This window comes from Balaenoptera borealis (assembly GCF_965194805.1).
Source record: "Balaenoptera borealis genome assembly, chromosome: 17".
NCBI classification, from domain to species: Eukaryota; Metazoa; Chordata; class Mammalia; order Artiodactyla; family Balaenopteridae; genus Balaenoptera; species Balaenoptera borealis.
The window spans coordinates 32464384-32484190 of NC_138876.1; the positions used below are offsets into that span (position 1 = coordinate 32464384).

At 47.7% G+C, this 19807-nt stretch overlaps 2 long non-coding RNA genes across 8 annotated transcripts in view; one reads left to right on the forward strand and one right to left on the reverse strand.

Moving 5' to 3' along the window:
- Positions 1-19807, reverse strand: part of LOC309615206 — a 127553-nt gene that overhangs the window by 73253 nt on the left and 34493 nt on the right. The gene's annotated exons all lie outside the window — the stretch shown is intronic.
- LOC309615171 overlaps positions 1-19807 on the forward strand; it is a 60182-nt gene that overhangs the window by 24051 nt on the left and 16324 nt on the right. For 5 of the 7 annotated variants that reach the window (XR_014236567.1, XR_014236568.1, XR_014236569.1 and 2 more), the window contains exon 1: positions 18036-19152. This is a non-coding gene — a long non-coding RNA (uncharacterized lncRNA). Of the gene's footprint in view, positions 1-14564; positions 14731-17813; positions 17861-18035; positions 19153-19807 lie in introns of those variants that run through there. The other 2 variants (XR_014236565.1, XR_014236566.1) reach the window with 2 other exon arrangements.

Sequence of the window (19807 nt, forward strand, 5' to 3'; positions counted from 1 at the left end):
GTACTCCTGTGCACCAACTCCACTCCTATGCCTCTGTGAGCCCCAGAAATCACTGATAGCCCCTGTGCTCCTGAACTGTCCCCAGCCTTGCCAGTGCGAGTCAGCCCTGCTTCATTGCCTGGGTCGGAGGACTTGATCAGTCAGCCGTGAGCAGGCGGACAGTGGGCAGGACGCCCAGCACCACAGCAAATTGGGAGGTGCTGCCTCTCCTCCTAGGTGTGTCCCCATTTGCTTTCTTCGGTATGGCTGTGGATTTGGCCCCAAACCGTTATCTGAGTAATTGGTACACTAATAGATAATAATTGTCTATTATGTCCTAGGAGCACTTTATATATAGCATCTCTCTGCATCCTCCCGAAAGCCTCTGGAGGTTGCTTTTCACACAGCGGACACTGAGGCTTAGAGTGCTTGCTGAAATGTGTCAGCGATCACACGGAGAGTAGGTGGCACAGCAGAATTCAGACCAGGTCTCCCTGTCCCCTGAGCCACGCCCACATTCCACGGCTCTGGGTTATGTGACAGGATGCTCAGCTCACTGTATCTCCTGGAAACACATCACACTTTCTGTCAGTGACTGTTTAAGAGCTGATTTGTATATCACAAATCCATTTCTATCTGCTCATTTTTTTGCATCAAAATAGTTTACCCTGTAAGAATGTTTCTCAAATCAGCAGATTTTTCTCTACAGCAAATCAAAAATCCCAGCTGTTTCATTTTTTTCTAATATCCTTTATGAGGTACCATGTTGCTTGCTGTCTAAAAAATTAATAATGCAGATTTTAGATTCATTTTTCCCTCCTCTTGCCTTCATCCTTGTACAGTGTGTTCTTTATAAAGAGATTTCTCTGCAAGTGAGAAACAGATTTATGGATACATTAAAATTTTAGCCTTCGGCAATAAAATCTAATAGCAATTAAATCAGATATATTACTGCAGTTTTGTCTTGTAAGAGGCACATGTTTTCTTAACAAGCAACAGATCTAATATTATTCCCCTTTGTTTTTGTGCTGAAAACAGCATGTCACCAAAAGACATCAAAACTTTCTGCAGCAAGAGGACCAAATGCCTTCTCTCCTATTTTATAGCTCAAGCCACAGAGGCGCGCTTGGACCACAAGCTGAGGGCTGGTGTTGCAGTCTGCCCTTCCTCTCACTGTTGAATGTGGCCTTGATTTCTTCACCAATCTCTGTTCCTCATTTTCCCTACTTGAATAAAAGACCTGCCTGAGCTCCTTCCTGGTGAGGTTTAAGGAGGGAAGCTTTGACAAGCACGTTAAGATGCCCTGGAGATAAGGTGCCTAGGAAATGCAACCTGTTTCTTCTTGTTTCTTTGCTGCCACAGCAAATTGAGAACGTCCCTTCTCTGAGGCTCTTTAGGCAAAGCTTCAATGTCCCAACGATGAGAGGCTCAAAGGCAGGAGCTGGATTGCACCGCCTTCCCAGCACTAATGTTTGACACGTTGCCTTTAGATGTCTGTTGATTTCTATCCTCTCGCTCCTGCAGAGGTGCAGTCATTCTGCTGGTCTTTCTTTCTCCAGATGGCCCCAGTTCTTTCCTTTTAGAAAAATCAGGGAATCAGGATTTGGACAAGCTTGTTATTTATTCCTTTCTCAAAGACTTTTTCAGGCAGATACCCAGATTCTTAAATTTTACTTTTAGAGCTGGAAGAAATATTATAGGTCAGAGCTTCTTAAACTTGAGGATGTTATCACTGGGGGAGTCTTGTCAAAATGCACATTTTGATTTCAAAGGTCTAGACTGGCACCTGAGAGTTTGCTTTCCTAACAAGTCCCAGGCGGTACTGATGCTGGTCATCTGACGACCAGGCACTGTGTAGCAATCTCTAGAATTCAGGACTGTCTGATAGCACTTTCAGAGGTGATGGAAACGTTCTGTATCTGTGCTGTCTAACATGGTCAGCACTAGCCTGATGTGACAATTGAGCACGGAGGGCTGGTGCAACTGAGGAGTTGAATTTTTAACTTTATTTAGTTTTAATTCATTTAAATTTAAATAGTCACACGTGGCTGGTTTCTATCTACTGAACGGCACAGCTCTAGATGAGCAACACCTGGCCGGCTGGTTTCCGCGGATGAGGAAACGAAAATCCAAGGAGGCGACTGGGCTGGCCGAGGCTGTCCTAGACTAGAGGCAGCAGTGGGAGGGAGACCCCAGTTTTCTACCACAATGTGACACATTTCCCATCACATCAACATCTCATTTCTGACTCTTCATGAAACCTGTTTTAAAATTCCTACCAGAGTTCCTAAGCAACCGAGTTAAAATTTCCCACATACCAAATTTGCCTTTAGGCATCACAAAATAAATAATTAGAAAAGTGGACAAGCAAAATAGTAATAATAATAGATAATAGTTACCAAGTTGTTACCAAGCGTCTGGCCACTGTTATGGCATCCAAAATACATTATTCCTAATTTTCACAGTAGCTCTGTATGATTATATAGATACATTTTAGATGAGGAAACTGAGGCTCAGAGAGGTTTAATAACTTGTCCAAAGTCACACAGCGAGTAAGTAGAAGAGCCAGGATTCTAACCCATGTTTACGTGGCACTGAGGGTTCAGGATAGGCAAGTTTCTCAGACTCTCTTTAACATGATCCTCAAAGAGTTGCTTCTAATTTTGGTTGAAATATATTCCCAGAATCCCAATTATGGGCGAATCCTGAAATGCCATTCAACACTGTAGGTATAAACTCTCCTTGCGTTGTCATCTGCATGGGGTGTCCTCCACCTCCTCTGTCAGCACAGCCTAACTGAACCCTCCAGAGCTGACTACAGATCTCCATCGGGTGTCAGGCCCATCCTGGTCTGAGGTCTAGGCTGCAAGGCATTCGTTCTCAACTGAACCGTCTCTCCCAGCGTCAGGGGATGAGAGCAGCATTCAGTGTTGGTCCCCACCTTCTCTGCTGAGCTGGGGGTTAGGGTCGGGGTTTTCCCTTTGCTGGTAAATTAGGGCAGTGTGGGCAGCACTGAGCCTTTACACGCCTGCAGGGGTCAGACAGGCACCGAAAAGAGTGAAGAAAATCAAGAGATACAGAGACTTCCTGGGGGGCAGGGGTGTGGGCAGTGGGTCCTGGGGGGCTGGGAGCCCATGTCCCAGCTGAAGTTGCAGGAGTCCAGCCCAGCAGATTTTCTTCGAGGCTGTACACAGACCCAGTGTTACCAGATTTTCTGATCTTTTTTTTTTTAAGAGAAGCCAGAAATCTAATTTTCTTTGGATAGCATCTCCTGATTAAAAAAAAAAAAAAAGTTTGGCTCAAATTATTTTTGAATAGTCTGACACTGATTTTGGCTACTGGTTGTCAGTTTGCAACCCTTGGTGTTTGGGGAAATCCTCACGTGACTTCCTCCTCTTCTCTCTGCCCGGCCTTCCTCCTCCCCTTCTCCTTCTCCAGTCATCTGAATTACTTTACCCTCTTTTTATTCCCTGGTACCTTTTAAAATCATGCTGTAGGCCAGATTCCAGTCTCATGCATAAAGGTTTTTCTCTATGCCTTGGGAATATTTTTTCCCCAAAGATCTCTAGCTCTATTTTATTCCCTTCTCTTGCTCTCCTGGATTGAGCCCTTCCCTCTCTCTCCATTGCTTCTTCCAGCAGCAGCTAAAAGGCTAACCTGATCCCTTTAACCCGCAGTTTCTCTTCACGGTGCCTCCATTATCAGTAATGTTTATCTCAACATCAGTGTCTCCCCAGGACCGTGTACCTGCTTTTTTGCTTTTACCAATGGCAATATCCCAAGAATAATTACCACTTTTCTGCCTTTATCCCTAAACTCCAGTTTGCGCCACAACCCGGGGCCAGGAAACCACAGCTGCAGTTCACAGGAGAATATCACCAAGGACCCATCTCTCTTTCACGGGATGAAAGGAGTTTTTGTGTGGCTGGGTGGGAGGGAACGAGTTACGGAACAGGGGCAGTGATGAGAAGCTCCTGGTCCAAGCGCGGAGCCACTCAGAACTGTGCGGTCTGTGTATCCAGCCTGAGCCCACACTTATCTGCTTTCACGCAGAGCTGAGCTGCTGCCATGGGAAACAGAAGCGGCCAGGCTTCTCCATCAACCTGCGCACGCCAGCAAAACGCCGGCTGTGAGGTGCATACGCAGTGGATTTGATTGTTTTCCCCGGGGGTATTAAACGTCAGTGGCAGCAGCAAAAGCCCTGGCACGGAGGACACAGGCTCCCAGCCCCCAGCCCCAGCCCCAGAGCCCTGTTCGCCCACTTTGTTGGGGAGTCAGGGCGATGAACATTCCTGTGTTGTCCTGCGATTCCTTTGAGCGCAGATGAACTCTCGAGGTGCAAAGAACGCATCCTTTGCTTCAGATACAAGGCCCAGTCAGCAGCTGTGACAATAATAACTAGAGCCTCCAAAGTGGCCCAGCCTGGGCGCCTTCAAGATTGGGGGGATATTGAAAAAGCACGTCACCAGTGTCGCTCTGGCGCTGGCAAACAGAAACCCACAGGATCATTGCTTTTGCAAGTGCAGGAGAAACCAATGCAGCCTTCTTTGGGGAAGGACCCAGAGGACAAGGAACTCAACGCGGTCCTATTGCTTCCCTCCTTCCCCAAGTGGTGAGCCCTCACCTTGTCTGACAGCCTGAGATTTCCAGTAAGTGAGACCTGCTCCTTCTGACCCGGCTCCCCATGCAGAAGCCAGTGGCTTATGCTCAACAAGCCCAGATACAGTCTGCAGACAGCCTGGGGGAAAATAAACCCCACTGCCGATGTTCTCTTTCTCTGCTTCTCCGACCCGCTCTGCTAATCCCCTGTGGGAACCTAGTCTAACACATCAGCCTCTCATTGACCTCAGGACTTGATGGGAATCTCATTTTAAAGGGGATTTGGAGAAAGGACAGAGTGGGATAGAAAAAGACCACGGGGCAGGGAGACAGGAGACCTGTGGTCCGGCCTGCATGTGACCTTGGATAGGTCACTTCACCTCTGGGGACCACAGCTCCCTTGGGTCCTGCCAGCCCACAGTCTCGGAAATAAAGGCAAAGGAGAGTGGCCGAGCCCACTCTGGGTGCTGGCATTTTGCAGAAGCCCAGCACCGGTAAGGGGGACAAAAGGAGGACGGAGCGTTTCTTGTCCTTTTCTCTTTTTCTTTCTTTCTTTTTTTAAAACTCTTGCAAACTTATAAATTGGTCGGGAACACAGTGTTCTCTGAGCCTGCCAAAATAGCTCGAGCAGTGCCAAGAGGTGAAATGAATTCCTCATAATTTTGTTTTCATCGTTCTTGCCTTGGGAAAGCCAGCGAACGCCTTCCTCTCTGAAAGCAACCTTCACACAAGAAAGGAAAGATTAATGAGAGCTACTGGGTAAACAGAGGAGTGTCTACAGAAAAATTCAGTCCGGCATGGCACTGTCTGTGAGGCCTGGCAGCCTTTCCGAGCCAGCCCTGCTCCTCTCCCCGACCCGAGGCTTGGCTAACAGATCAATTCTTCAAAAGCCAGGGATGGCCCAAGTCCACACAGCTGTTCTGTTAAGAAGATGCTCAAGCTGCAGTCCTCCCTGAGATGAGGGATTCAGATCCCTCAGGCCAAGGTTAACAAAGACTTTCTGGTAGTTCTGTACAGAGGTAAACTGTCGGGGATAGAGGCAGAGGTTTAAAGTTTCCTCTGGTCTCAACTGTTTATTCCAATTTACTAATACTTAATTTTTTCTTATAAAAAAAAAAGCAATTTCAAAATCAAGATTATTCTGAAAGTTTACTTACAGGCTCTTCTCAGGTTCTTCTCTGAGTGCAAAAATGCCCTTTCCTAGGGCTCTGAGTCTTGATATAGAACACGGAAAAAGGAACCAGAAGTGACAAGAGGGTCACATAGCCATGAATCAACCTCTTTAATTCCCCAGAGAAGTGACTAAGTCGTTTAATATTGACAAAGGGGATAACAGATGCAAAGAAACTACATATTTCTTTCTAATATTTTTCTCGGAATAGATGTTGCAGAAATCAATCCTAGAAAATAATGAAATAGGGTATTTTCAAACGTCAGAGAGTAAGTTACGAAAACTTGGGTGGTCTCTTGCCCTCTTCCTCTTCTTCCTTCATTCATACTCCCCACCCCCATCCCTACCCCCACAGGTGGGACCAAACATTCACCATCTCCACTCCCAACCTCAGCTGAAGAGACAAATTGCATGAAGGAGCCACCTCTGTCTTGATGACTCAAGAGAGGTGTAGTAATCTGTGTCATGTGTCTCAATCTTTTTTTTTTTTTGTAATATGTATTTATATTTATTTGGCTGTGCTGGGTCTTAGTTGTGGCACGGGGGATCTTTATTGCGGCATGTGGAATCTTTAGTTGCAGTATGCAGGCTCTTAGTTGCGGCATGCGGGAACTTAGTTCCCCAGCCAGGGATCAAACCCAGGCCCCCTGCATTGGGAGCATGCAATCTTAACCACTGGACCACCAGGGAAGTCCCACACGTCTCAATCTTGCTGGGACTTTCCATCTTAGAAATTTAGCTTCAAGTCAAGAGGACCAGCTTACGTGGTGGCAGGGAATTAGGAAAGCTCAAAACCCTTCCACAAAACTGCTCTTCACTTTTTGATTGGGACTGCAAGAGCTTTTATCTTAAACATTCACACATTCCTGTAAATTGGTGCAGCCACTATGGAGAATAGTATGGAGGTTCCTTAAGAAACTAAAAATAGAGTTGCCATATGATCCTGCAATCCTACTCCTGGATAAATCTGGAGAAAAACATGGCCCGAAAGGATACTTGCACCCCAATACTCATCGCAGCCCTATTTACAATAGACAATCATGGAAACAACTTAAATGTCCATCAACAGATGAATGGATAAAGAAGATGTGTTACATATCTACAATGGAATATTATACAGCCATTAAAAAGAATGGAATAATGCCATTTGCAGCAACATGGATGGACCCAGAGATTGTCATACTGAGTGAAGTAAGTCAGACGGCAAAAGAGAAATATCATAATATATTGCTTATATGCAGAATTCTAAAAAAAATGACGCAAATGAACTTATTTACAAAACAGAATCAGACTCACAGACTTAGAGAACGAACTTAAGGTTACCAGGGGGGAGGGGAGGGGGGAGGGATAGTTAGGGAGTTTGGGATTGATATGTACACACTGCTATATTTAAAATGGATAACAAACAAGGACCTACTCTATAGCACAGGGAACTCTGCTCAATAGTCTGTAACAACCTAATTGGGAAAAGAATTTGAAAAAGAATAGATACATGTATATGTATAACTGAATCACTTTGTTGTACACCTGAAACTAACACAATATTGTTAATCAACTATACTCCAATAAAAATAAAAAGTTGAAAAAAAATTCACACATTCCTGCCAAAATGCAAACATCCCTGAGAAGGGTCAGTGTAAAGAAAAATCTAAAACAAGTAACTGTATAGACGAGACACTGAAAACTCATGTCAAACATGGTGAAGATACACAAACATCTGATATTTGGGAAACACAGCCATCCACTGATAAACAGTAGGGATCCAGCAAATTTTGTGAGCAAATTAACATTACAAAAAAATCAGCGAGCATCACTGGAGTGGGCTGGAGGGGAGTGAACACAGGAACAGGGAGCTGAGTTAGGAGGTAGAACAGTGTATTAGTCAGGGTTCTCCAGAAAAACAGAAGCAATAGGGTGTGTGTGTGGAGAGAGAGAGGTTTATTTTAAGGAATTGATTCACATGATTGATTGTAGAGGCAGCTCGTCTAAAATCTTCAGGGTGGGCCGGCAGCTGGAGACCCAGGGAAGAGTTCATGTTGCAGCTGGAGTCCAAAGGTGGATTGCAGGCCGAATTCCCTCTTCTTCAGAGGACCTCAGTCTTTTTTCTCTTAAGGCCTTCAACTGATTGGACAGGGCCCACCCACATTTGAGAGGATAATCTGCTTTCCTCAAAGTCTGCTGACTTAAATGTTCATCTCATCTTAAACACATCTTCAGAGTAACGTCTAGATTCATGTTTGACCAAATGGGTTCTGTGGCCTAGCCAAATTGACACAGAAAATGAACCATCACAACCAGATTGAGTACTAGAAAGGAAAGACAAAGCATAGGGCTTTGTTTGTTTTGCTTGTCTGTCTGTTTAGGCTGTGAAGGATGAATGGACAGAATTTGGTAGCTGGGGGGAGAGAGAGGAAAGGAATCAGTGCTGATCAGAACTTTCCATCCTGCGAACAGGCAGGGACATGGGTCTGGCCTTAGGAGAGGACGTGAGGTATAAAGGCGGAGAGCTGAGAATTAGCCAAACGTGTGCTTGCAGGGTAGCATCGAAGCATTTCTGCTGAATTGAGCTGCAAGTTGACACTATGAGATGGAATGGATGTTCAGAGGAGCCAGTGTGGAAGCAGGAGACCGAGGATGTCTGTTTGTGGCGTGCTGGGCTACACGGTACCTTCCTGGCACCCAAAGGGCTGAGGCTGCTGCCGAGTCACTAAGCGCATAGAACACATTCAGGAAAAGCAGCAGGAGCACGGCTTCCTCCACTGAGGTGGAGAGGCGAGTGGTGGTGGGAAGAGAGGTATTCCAGACAGAGGAAACAGCACCTGCAAACTCATGGAAACCAATGAGAGGGCTACAAAAATCTGGATGTGATTGAAGTATAAGGGGCTAGGGACAAGCGGTCCCAAATGATGCAGGCAAGCCTGCCGGGGCCACATCCGTGACAGCCCATCATGTCAGGGGGCTGACTTAGTCCAGAAGGTAGCGAGAGCCCTTGAAGCAAGATGTTTTCATTCAAACAAGAAGGTCCAGACTGCAGTGTGGATGGCTGATCGGGTCATCCGGAAGAAATGCTGGGGGTCCAAGACAGGGAAGAGTCAGGGAAGGAGAGTCGGAAGCAGGCTAGTGACCATGAGGGCAGGAAAAAGAACAAAGTCCTGGAAATGGCCCTAGACTTTAGTGACCAGGAGGTCACTGGTGCCCTGGGAAGAGCCATTTCAGTAGAGGAGTGGGGGCAGGAACCAGAGGTGAGGAGGGGAGGCGCAAGCCAAAGGTCACTGTGTAGCTGTGTTGAGGATGGAAACGGAGAGGGGAAGGCAAGTCCTAGAGAGGCAGTGATTTTGGTTTTTGGAAGAACAGAGAAAACTTTACATATCTAGCTCACAAAGGAGATCAGATGAGAAGAAAAGGAAGAAAGCTGGTGAGGATGGTCTCAGCCCTCTTGAGGAAAGAGAAGAGGGGACCGTCTGCTCAAAGAGAAGGGAAGGAGACAGAGGTTGCTGGGTTGAGGAGAGCAAATCTGGGAGCAGCTGCCAGAAGAAGCAGTGGGAGGAGGGGGGGACCCCAGGCCCCAGGGCCCATCGCGGGGAGCCAGGGAGCATGGTTTGGAGAGCCGCCTGGCAATGCCCAAGCTGGGAGTGGGAGAAAAGGGCCAATTGGGTTTAGACCTTAGAGACTCCTAAAACAACACTGGGTGCAGCTTGAGGTTAGGGGGCTGGGATGCAGGTGAATGAGATTCAGCGATTGCTGCAAGATTTCTTTCCGGTGCTTCCAGTGAACTTAGAGAATAGAAAAGCTATGCTCAGCGGAGAATCTCAACCTGATTCAGCTCAAATGTTCCTTAAAGACTCTGAGTCTGCAATTAGTGGGCTGGACTCTTTAGAGAGCGTCTGTACTCCTTAGATAAATGGCTTCAGGACAGCAATGGTCCTGATATGCAGGAACCATCCTGATTCCAATGCTAGGGCCTGCTGGCCACCAGCCAACTAAGACTGGGGCCCGAACTTCCAGGGCGTCTCTAGAATTCTGCCTGGGATGGCTGGCAAGGAACAGTCAGTCGCTACTGAAATGACTGTACAATCCTGGGGTCAGGAGCATCTCCTGTTCTTTCTCCTGCTGTCAGGAATCTCTGCCCCACAGAGGTGATATTCGATCTGATGAGTCATGAACATGGATAACCTGAGGCTCACTTCAGACGCACGTGATTCATCCAGCCCAAAGATACCTCTGGAGAACTGAGATCGGGAGAGGGTGTTTTGCGAGGCTGCAGGGCCTGGCATTAACAAGTGTAGTCACTTTGTCCGTTTAGTAGCTTTTAACCACTTAAAAATTGTTGTAGTCTTTCCTGAACGACCTATTAGAGGTAATAAGTTCCACATGTTGAATGAACAGAGAATTCTGTCCCATGAGGCCAGCTGTGCCATCTCTGTTTTAAAACTCTCTCCTTTCAATTTCAGAGTGATATTCCCAGTTCTATTTTTTCTGAGCTCATCCAAGTGATGTCCTTTATCATTCTAGGTCTTGATCATTTCTGCTGCTTCAGTACTGAAGCTTTCCAGTGTTTAGTACCCGCTTCTGTACTGACTCGGCTCCTCGCCTCCCACCTCCCACCTTTGCCTTGTGTCCTCTCCGGGACCTTTTCTAGCTCCATCAGCTTTTTTTTCCTATTCAAGTTCACTTTTTCAAGCATAACTGGGCTAGGTCCCGGGACTCTCCTAATGAAAGAGGGGTGGTTCTAGAAGCTCACGTCTGGCCGTTAAGACATATGCACGCATAAGGCAGTCTGGACAGAAGGACAATGAAGTTATATAGAAAGGCCTGTGGGAACCCCAGTGAGCACCCCTGAACCCTCTGGGGTAGAGAGTGGGGTAAGGGAGCGCCAGAGAGAAGAGAATGAGGCTGAGCGCAGCAGGTGGAGAAAGCGGGAGGAAGGAGCCACACAGCCTTGTAAGTGCCAGTGGAGTGCTGGTGGATGCCCACGGGGAAACCCTCCCCCTTCCGCTTCCCAGACTCCCTTACAGTCAGACCATGGATATGCGACTCAACCTTGGCCAATGGGACCTGAGGGAAAGTCTCTGAAGAGCTCACAGGAGAGTTTTCCTCTCTCTTAAAAAAAGACATCTAAAAGAAGAAATAAGTTCATCTTTGCTACACATGGCTGTGCCTGCATGTGACTTCTTGAAAAGCTGCATCCATTTTCGTAACACGAGGGGAGACACAGCCCAAGGATGGGAAGCATCTGTGTCCTCAGTAGCGTCTGTAGCACCTGAACAAACCCTTGACCCCCTCTGCCCCCAGAGCCCTGAAATGAGAGACAAAACATATTCAATGGTTCAAGCCAGTTTTTAAAAATTAAACGTTACTTTTTAGCGCAGTTTTAGGTTCGCAGCAAAGTTGAGCAGCCAGTACAGCGATTTCTCCTGTACACTCTGTCCCACACATGCACAACCCACCCTCGCCATCAACGTCCCACACCAGAGCGGAACATTTGTCACCACTGATGAATCTACATTGACACGTCATAACCACCCAAAGTCCGTAGGTTATATTACAAATCACTCTTGGTGTTGTAAATTCAATGGGTTTGGACAAATGTGTCCACCATTACAGTGGATACTCAGTCAGACAGAATAATTTCACTGCCTTAAAAATCCTCTGTGCTCTGCCTGTTGATCCTTCTCTCCCCACCAACCTTTGGCAACCACTGGTCTTTTTATGGTCTCCATGGTTTTGCCTTTTCCAGAATGTCATATAGTTGGAATAATATAGTATGTAACCTTTTCAGATTGGCTTCTTTCACTTAGTGTTATGTATTTAAGTTTCTTCCAGCTCTTTCCAAGATCAAGCCATTTTTAAGTACCACTTTCTTAAGGTATAATTGACATACAACAAACTGTACATAATTTGATGGGTTTCAATGTATGTGTACACCTGTGAAACCATCATCACAAGCAAGATAGTAAACATACCCACCCCTTTTGAAATTTCCCTGTGCACCACTGTGACCCCTCCCTCTCTCCCCTCCCCACTCCACCCTAACCGCAGGCCACCACTGATCTGCTTTCTGCCACTATAGATTAGTTTGTATTTTCTAGAATTTTATAGATGGAACCATACAATATGTAGTCTTTTTTTTTGTTTTTTTGGTCTGTCTTTTTTCATGCAGTGTAATTATTCTGAGATCTCTCCATGTTGTTGCAGATATCAATGGTTCATTCTTTTTTATTGCTGAGTAGTATTCCATTGTATGGATATACTACAATTTGTTTATCCATAAACCTGTTGATGGACAGGTTGTTTCCACTTTGGGGCTATTAAAAATAAAACTGCTATGAACATTTGCATATAAGTCTTTGTATGGGCACATGCTTTTATTTCTTTTGGGAAAATATCTAGGAGTGGTATGCCTGCATCATATGGTAGGTGTATGCTTATCTTTCAAGTTTTCTAATGTGGTTGTACCATTTTACATCCTCCTCAGCAGAGTGTGAGAGCTCCAGTGGCTTCATGTCTTCGTTAGCACTTGATATGGTCCATCTTTTTAATTTAACCCACTCTAATAGGTGTGCAGTGGTGTATCAATGTAGTTTTAATTTGCATTTGTCTAGTGACTAATGATGTAGAGCATCTTTTCATACACTTATTTTCCATCCCTATATCTTCTTTGGTGAAGTGCCCATACTTGTCTCTACTTCATTTTTAATACAACTGCCACAGTAACAATTTCTTTCTGTCGAAATATGTATCTTCTTTACAAAAAAAAAAAAATGCACGTTCATTGTAGAAAATCACCCTTAACTTTACCATTCAAGATGATTCTCTGTTCATTTTATACATTTCAAATATTTTTCCAGTTTGTAAGTTGTGTGATAATTTCATTATAGGTTTATTTTTAATATATAGAGGTTTTTAAAAATGCTTTCACTCTTTGTCTTTGAAGCCATCATTATAAGATCTACTCTCCCCACAAGTTTTGTTTGTTTGTTTGTATGGTATTCCTATTTAAATATTTAATCTAATATTTATTTGATAAGTTATAAACTGGGAACTCATATTAGTTTTCTATAGATGTTGTAACAAATGGTCACAGACTTAGTGGCTTAAAACAACACAGATTTATTGCCTTATTATCCTGGAGGTCAGAAGTCTGCAATGGGTCTTAAGCGATTAAAATCAAGATGTCAGTAGGGCTGTTTCTCTTTCTGGAGGTCCCAGAGAAGAATCTGTGTCCTTGCTTTTTGCAGCTTCTAGGGGCTGCCTACATTCTTTGGCTAGTGGACCCCTGCATCTTTATCTATTCCGCTGTCTCTGAAAAGATACACAAGAAACGGATTAACTGTGGTTGCTCCTGAGGAGAGGAGGGACCTGGGTGGCTGAAAGACAAAGGTTGAGGTGGGGGACTTTTCACTGCATTCCTCTGGTATATTTTGAATTTTGAATTGCATGCACTACTGCCTATTCGAAAAATAAATAAAACCTCAACAGTAATAATAAAAATAGTCATTAACTATAAAATAATTTAATATATTGCATAATTTTACAAATATATTAAAGTTCTATATATAAAACTATATGTCAGTAACTTACTATAGTATTAATGTTGGAAAAATAAGTAAACAATAAAGCAGATGGACTGCATTTGAAGCCAGTTACTAGCTGTGTGGTCTTGGACAAGCCACTTACCCTTTCTGAGCCTCCGTTTTGTTCTGAGCACAGTGACGTCTGTTACTGGGCAAATTAAACGAGAGTCAGGTGGAGAGTGGGCGCAAGGGCTGGCACTGCGCACGCGCGGGGAGCTGGTGCCTGGGGTGCGGATCGGCTCTGGGAAGTGGGAGGTGATGGGCAGAGGACCGGAGAGTAACAGAGCAGGGCCTTCGTGGGGAGGGGGAAGCAGCCCTGGGCCAGCAGTCCCTCCTCTGGGAAGCAGTCATTCTGGTTCCAAAGGCACCTCTAGCCCGAAAGCCTGCAGCGCTGGTCCTGCAGTGGGACTTTCTTAGTCCCTGGCCTCTTCTTGGCCTCTTTCCTTTCAGCCACCAGCAGGGTAAACGCTTTGAGTTTATACGGCCCCAGACGCCTGCCCAGGCCGACTCCCTGATTGCTTCCTGGCTGGGGCCGGAGGACAATTGAGAAGCCAGAAGGGCTGCCGGGGCCCCTTCCCCGCGGCCCAGTTTCTCCTGAATTTCTCCTCCTTCCCGCAGTCGGGCGCCCCCTGCCGGCGCGCGGGCCGCCAGCGCCTTCCCGGCAGTTCATTCTCCGGAAGGAGAGGAGTCAGGAATCAACTGGTGGGTCAGGAGTTAGGGAAGTGGCTTCTTCCTTACCTCGTTTTGGTCGTGGGTAAAACTGAAGCACCGAAAGTTTGCGTCACAAGAGCAGGGCAGGGAGGCTGGGCTGCCGGGAAGTCCAGCCCGCGACCCACCCGGCTCAAGCTGCGCTGTCCTTTCACCTCCTAACCCACTTTTAAAAATCAAATTACGCTCACAGAGAGAACAAGCTAGTGGTTACCGGGGCGGGGGACAAACCGGGGTGGGGTAGTGAGGGTAAGATAGGCTCAAGGCTGTATTGTACAACTCTGGGAATATAGCCAATATTCTGTAATAACTGTAAGTAGAAAGTAACATTTAAAACTGTATTAAAAAGTTTTTTAATGAAAAAAATAAAATTCTGTAAAGGGAAATCAAAGATGGCTTGTTTTCATCTGGTCTCTGTAGTCCCCTCCCCCCAACCCCATACAGTTGCTCAATTGTAACCAACAAATTTATTTGTTCATAAATTAGCAGTGGGAAAATGGAAATGTCTTAACTTAATTCTTCCTTCTCTGTAGCATCCCTGACTCACTCAGACTGGCCTCCCGTAGTGCCTTGAAGAGAGCTAGATTTAGAAGAAATATTACTTCAGCTCTCAGGATGGAAAAAGATCTAGCCAGGAGGCAGAGACTCTGGAAAAGTGCTAATAAATTGTTACTGCCTGCTATTAAAAGGATCGATAAGGTAAGGCCAGAAATGACTGATGGGAGGGACTTGGGCTTTGAGAACTAAGCGGGGGGGGGGAAGTTGTGCCTGATGGCTCAGAACACCTCTGGCCGGGGCAGTACCCACCTTCTTCGGCAGAACCTTGGGCAGCTTCATTCATTGCTTTGGAGATCAGTAGTTACTGATGCTGGTTATGAAGAATTAAATCAAATGTCATGTGGGGCAGTTCAGGTATCAGGGAAATTGCCTAATTTATGTCTGTAGCATTGAAGATGCACCAACATACCTCTTCTGTGATTGTATTCGGGATACTCTCATGGGACAGAATTGGGGTAGGGGGTGCTGGTTCCTTGTGAGGCTTCCCCAGGACAGGAAGGAATCCAGGTGTGCTGCTGGCTCCTGCACGCCTGCCCAGCTCGTGCATCTTGTTCCTTGAGACTTCCCTGCCTTTCTGCATGCAAGCAGCCCCCGGGGGAGGCAGTATGGGCCCCACAGCCAGACGGACACGTGGTGGGCCAGGCTCTTCTGTGGGACTAACCTCTCTTCCAGCCAGCACACCTCCCAAGATCCAAGAGGACCAATCCATGCATCCAACAGCCTGATCTTTCAGTCACACACGTCTCTGTCCAGCTGTTCACTTCTCTTCCTGGTCGTCAACTGTGCCAGCCGAGAGGCCTGTGGCGGGATTCCAAAGTGCCCCAGGAGGCTTGTTAGCTGAAAGTCCTGCCTGTCTACCTCCTCCAGTTCTTCCATAGAACTCCCAATCTTTAGAACCTCCAGAATGCCTTGAGCAGACCACATGTTTCTACCGACCATCCTCCCAACACAGAGAAGTGTCTGCAGTCTCAAGGATCAGCGCTGGGAATCAGCTGTCCCTGCAAAGAGCAAGACCATGAAACCACGGGACATGAGTGAGGTGCAAAGCGAGGGGCCGGGTCTATGGAGGGTGGCTGGGCAGGAAACTCCAGAATCTGGAAGTTGCCTGAGGATGTGCGAAAAGGCAAAATAGGCAAGTTATGTGTGGCGCCCTTGCCATCTCCTCTTCACTTTCTTTTGCACGTGCTCTTCCATGCCTAGCTCTTCTGCTCAGGGAAGCTCTGGATATTGTTGCTACCTTTTTCCAGAGGCGGCCAGGTTCAAGGCCATTCCTTTCCCTTTCTCCCAGATTCAAACAAGCGCAGCCTGCTTTCAGCAGGAGCCCAAGCTCACCAGCAGCCGGGGTGTCATGGGCTTCACGGGAAATGGTTTCACAGGCATCTGAGGAGCACTGAGTGTGCACAGTGGCCTGGGCTGCTCGCATAATGACAGTTAGTGGAGCTACCACTCTCCTTACTGTGTGGGGAGCGTTCTGAGTGCTAGAATTATCCCTTGCCCAGAGCTACTCAGCCTCCCAGTCCTGGAGCCCAGATCTGGGCCCAAAGCCAGGCTCTGTCCTCGACACTCCACCCCTCCTCTTCTGTAGGGGCCTCAGGAAGATGGATCTCTTAACAGGGGCAGTGAAGGCTCTAGACTGACAAGGGAATGCCTTAGGGGCCCAGATCCTTGACCTTTGCTGATCATGGTACGTAAAGATCACAGGAGAGCCAGGACCTGAGGAGGTTATGGCTGGGAAGTGACCAACACCAAAGACACTGGCAGCTCCTTAGATCACCCTGGGGCTGCCTGGCCTGCCGGGAACAAAGCTGGAATACTCTTGATCTAGGGAAATACAGCCTAAAACAGCCGTTCCCCAGGTGATATAACCAGAGCCTGAACAGGGAGAGAATCACAGGCAGGCGAAGGGCCTGGCCTCTTTGAAGGGGGAGTCCCGCACGGAAGGCCCTGGGCAAGGGGTGGGACGGGGTGGGGGGCAGGTTGCAGACATGGAGGTCTGACCACGCCAAGGCCGAGAACAGCCCTCAGGGGATCCACACTCCTGGGGTTCGCTGGACCCCGCCCGGCTTGCTGGAGGCCCAGTGCAGCGGGGAGCTCTGACGTGCCCGCGGACTTCCAGTTGGCGTGTCTACACTGCGGAGCAACCAACTTGTGCAGCTGGCAGCATGCCGCAAATCAAGTCAGGAAATTGCAGAGGGGTGGCCGACAGAGACAGCTGCCCATCCTCCTGCCTGGACGCTCATTTGGTGGGAGCCGAGGGTTTATGCACACATGCCCGGAAGGGAGGGCCCTTGGGCAGCAGGGAGCAGGCTCTGGTTTGATACCGGCGGCCCTTGCCAGTGGGCAGGGGCACAGATCGGTGAGGCTTTGGGTCCCATAAGGGTGGAACTGGTGGCCAGGTATTTTAGACTCTGTCCTCCACACTTGGCCTGAAGGTGTCAGCTCACACTGTGTCTGGAGAGGCTGGGCGCTTCTTTTGCTGAGGCCTTCAAAGTCGGCCAGCTTCCCCCTCCTGGAGAGTCTCGAACCAGAGACTGTCTCCAGCCTTGGGAGGCTATGAAACAGCCTCACTTCGGTTTTCAGAGATTCGCTGCTGGAACCGTTCACACCACTCACCTCTCCACAGCCTGGAATGACACAGAGCGGCCCCCGGCAAAAGGGTCATCACCCCAAGGGGCCTCGTAGGCAAGTGTGTCCCTGGAGTCAAGCCAGTGTGCGTGTGAGCTCCTGCAATGCCACTTACTAGTTGAGTGGCCTTGGCCTAGGGACTGAATCCCTCTGAGGATGAGAATCAGAATTCCTGATTTCCTCCCTGCCTGCCTGTCCTCCTCAAATAGGTCACATTCCAGGAGTCCCCAGGCCAGGCGGGTGGGAGGGATAAGGATGGAGCCTGTGAAGGGATGGGAGCGCCCATTGGTCCAGGAGAATCCAGTGTGTGGGTACCAAGCAGTTGGCATCCGGTGGACCCAGCAGGGATGGCCACCCCTTCACACCCTGCGCTGCTGAGATGCAGGGCGCGTCCTGCTGGACACGCAGCTTCTGCCTCTGCAGCCGGGCCAGCCCCAGGAGGGACTAATAACAGTAATAGTGACCATAGCCACCACCTGCTGGCCCTGACTCTGTGCCCGGCACTCTTACAGGCAATTTATGTCTATTATAAACTCATTTAATGCTAACAACAATGGTAACTCATTTAATGCCCTGTACTGTTGGTATCCAATTTACAGATGGTGAAACTGAGAAGTTAAAGGACTTGTCCAAAGTCACATAGTTGGTAAGTGGCAGTTCTTAGATTCAAACCAAAGCAATCCAACTTGACTCAAGAGAGCGCTTTTAAGGACTAAGCTGAGGTGTCTCTTAAAGATACAGTCAGCACCGCTGTCAGCAGGAGCCAAGTGCAGAATCATGAAGGAGCAGTTTTTGGGGACCCAAGTCTGTTCCGTGTACGGAGCGTGGGGCTCTGTCACCTCACCCCCAGTGTAGAATGGATGCTCTGGTGCCAGGTGGCGGCCAGCAGAGCTAAAGGACAGCCTACCTCTGGGGCTGGGAAGAAAGAATCCATGGAGAGCTCCTTCCCTGGGTGTTGGGCCCCTCCTGAGCCCCTCCATTGACACTGAGCTCGGTAATTCTGCTCCAAACCCTGCAATGGAACAGCACAGGCCCCTGACAAAACAGCAAACCCTGGGGAGAATAGCGGCAGAATTAGAGTAACAAATGCCTAACTCTGGACGGGAGCTACATAAGCATTAGAATGGAAATTAACCTGGAGAAGAGAAAGCTCGAATGGACTTTAGGGACTGGGTTTTTTTGTTTTTTTTTCCATTCCATAGGTTGCCTTTCAGAGAGAAAATTAAACACTAAACAGAAAGCGAATGTTCAAGGGAAGAGGGCCTCTGCTTTCCCATTGGTAGCCCGAATGCTCAGGCCGGGCCTGCCTCTGAGGTCCCCATCAGACCCGAAGCCTGGTGCCATGGCCTACATGTCCCGGCCACCTTCTGCATATACTGTGGGTGTCGGGGGTGAGGAGGGCATATCTCTATATAACTAACCTTCAGTAAAGGGAGTTGAGGCGGGACAGCCATAACGCATCAGCTGAAACTGTTAGAGCCACTAATTGCTGCCTGGGATGATCCAAGCTCTAAGTGGAGCTTTTATGAAGCTGCAGAATCCCCAGGGGGTCTGCAGGACGGGGGCATCCCAGCAGAGAAGCAGAAGCCATTACACTAAGCACCACGTCCTCAGCCCGCCGTCCCTCCCCACGCCTCCCCCACCTCCATTCAGTTCCCGGCCTCTCGCACCCTAATTATTCGTGGGCTGGGGGGTGGTACGTGCAGAGGCCTGACTCTCATAATTATATTAAGAGCTTTTGACAGGACCAACCTGTCTGTCTTCTATTTCTGTCTTGTTGAAATTCTACTGTGCTGAAATAAATGTGAGGGGAAGGATCCATCAACCCTTTCTGGAAAACAGGCGAGACAGCAGAGTTCATTGTGCACCCAGCACTCCCATCCACACGGAGATTTATGGCTTGTTCTCTTGACTAACAGGAAGATTGCCCAGACTGAGGTCAGGTGGGAGGTGGGAATGTCTCAGAGTTAAATGTATTGCCTTCAGTTTTATGCCAATATCAAATCATAGGGCTGAAAGTGACCTCCAGGGGGTCTCTGACCTACCCCTGTTCCTATCTCATGGGCTGGCTCTCTCTTTACACCCCTGTTCTTGTCTTGACCTGACACGTGGTAGTTTGCCTTGTCAGGTATAAAAAAAGGTTTGCGCTGGCAAAGTCAAGGCCATTGGCCAGGACCTTCAACTGGCATGTTGGCCAAGGTCCTGACTGCCTTCCTTCCCCAGCCACCTGCTTCTCTGACCTCAAGGGGAGTTAGCAGTATAAGAGCATAATGGCTGACACTGCAGGACTCCTGCAGGGAGCAGTGGAGGTGGAGGCATGAGGGTAAAAGGTCAAGAAAAGCACCCTGGACAAATAGTCACCTGCTCTCACTGAAGACCCGTACAATAACCAACATTATCAATTACGTACCATATGCCAAGTCCTGAGTTCAGCACATAACATGGTGTATCTAATTTAAGCCTCATGACAATGCTATGAACTAAGCATTATTAGCCCATTTTGGAGATGAAGAAGTAGAGGCTCAGAGAGTTTAAGTAACGTATCCAGTGTCATATGGAGAGTTTCATGATTGGAATTGTATTTATAACTCAG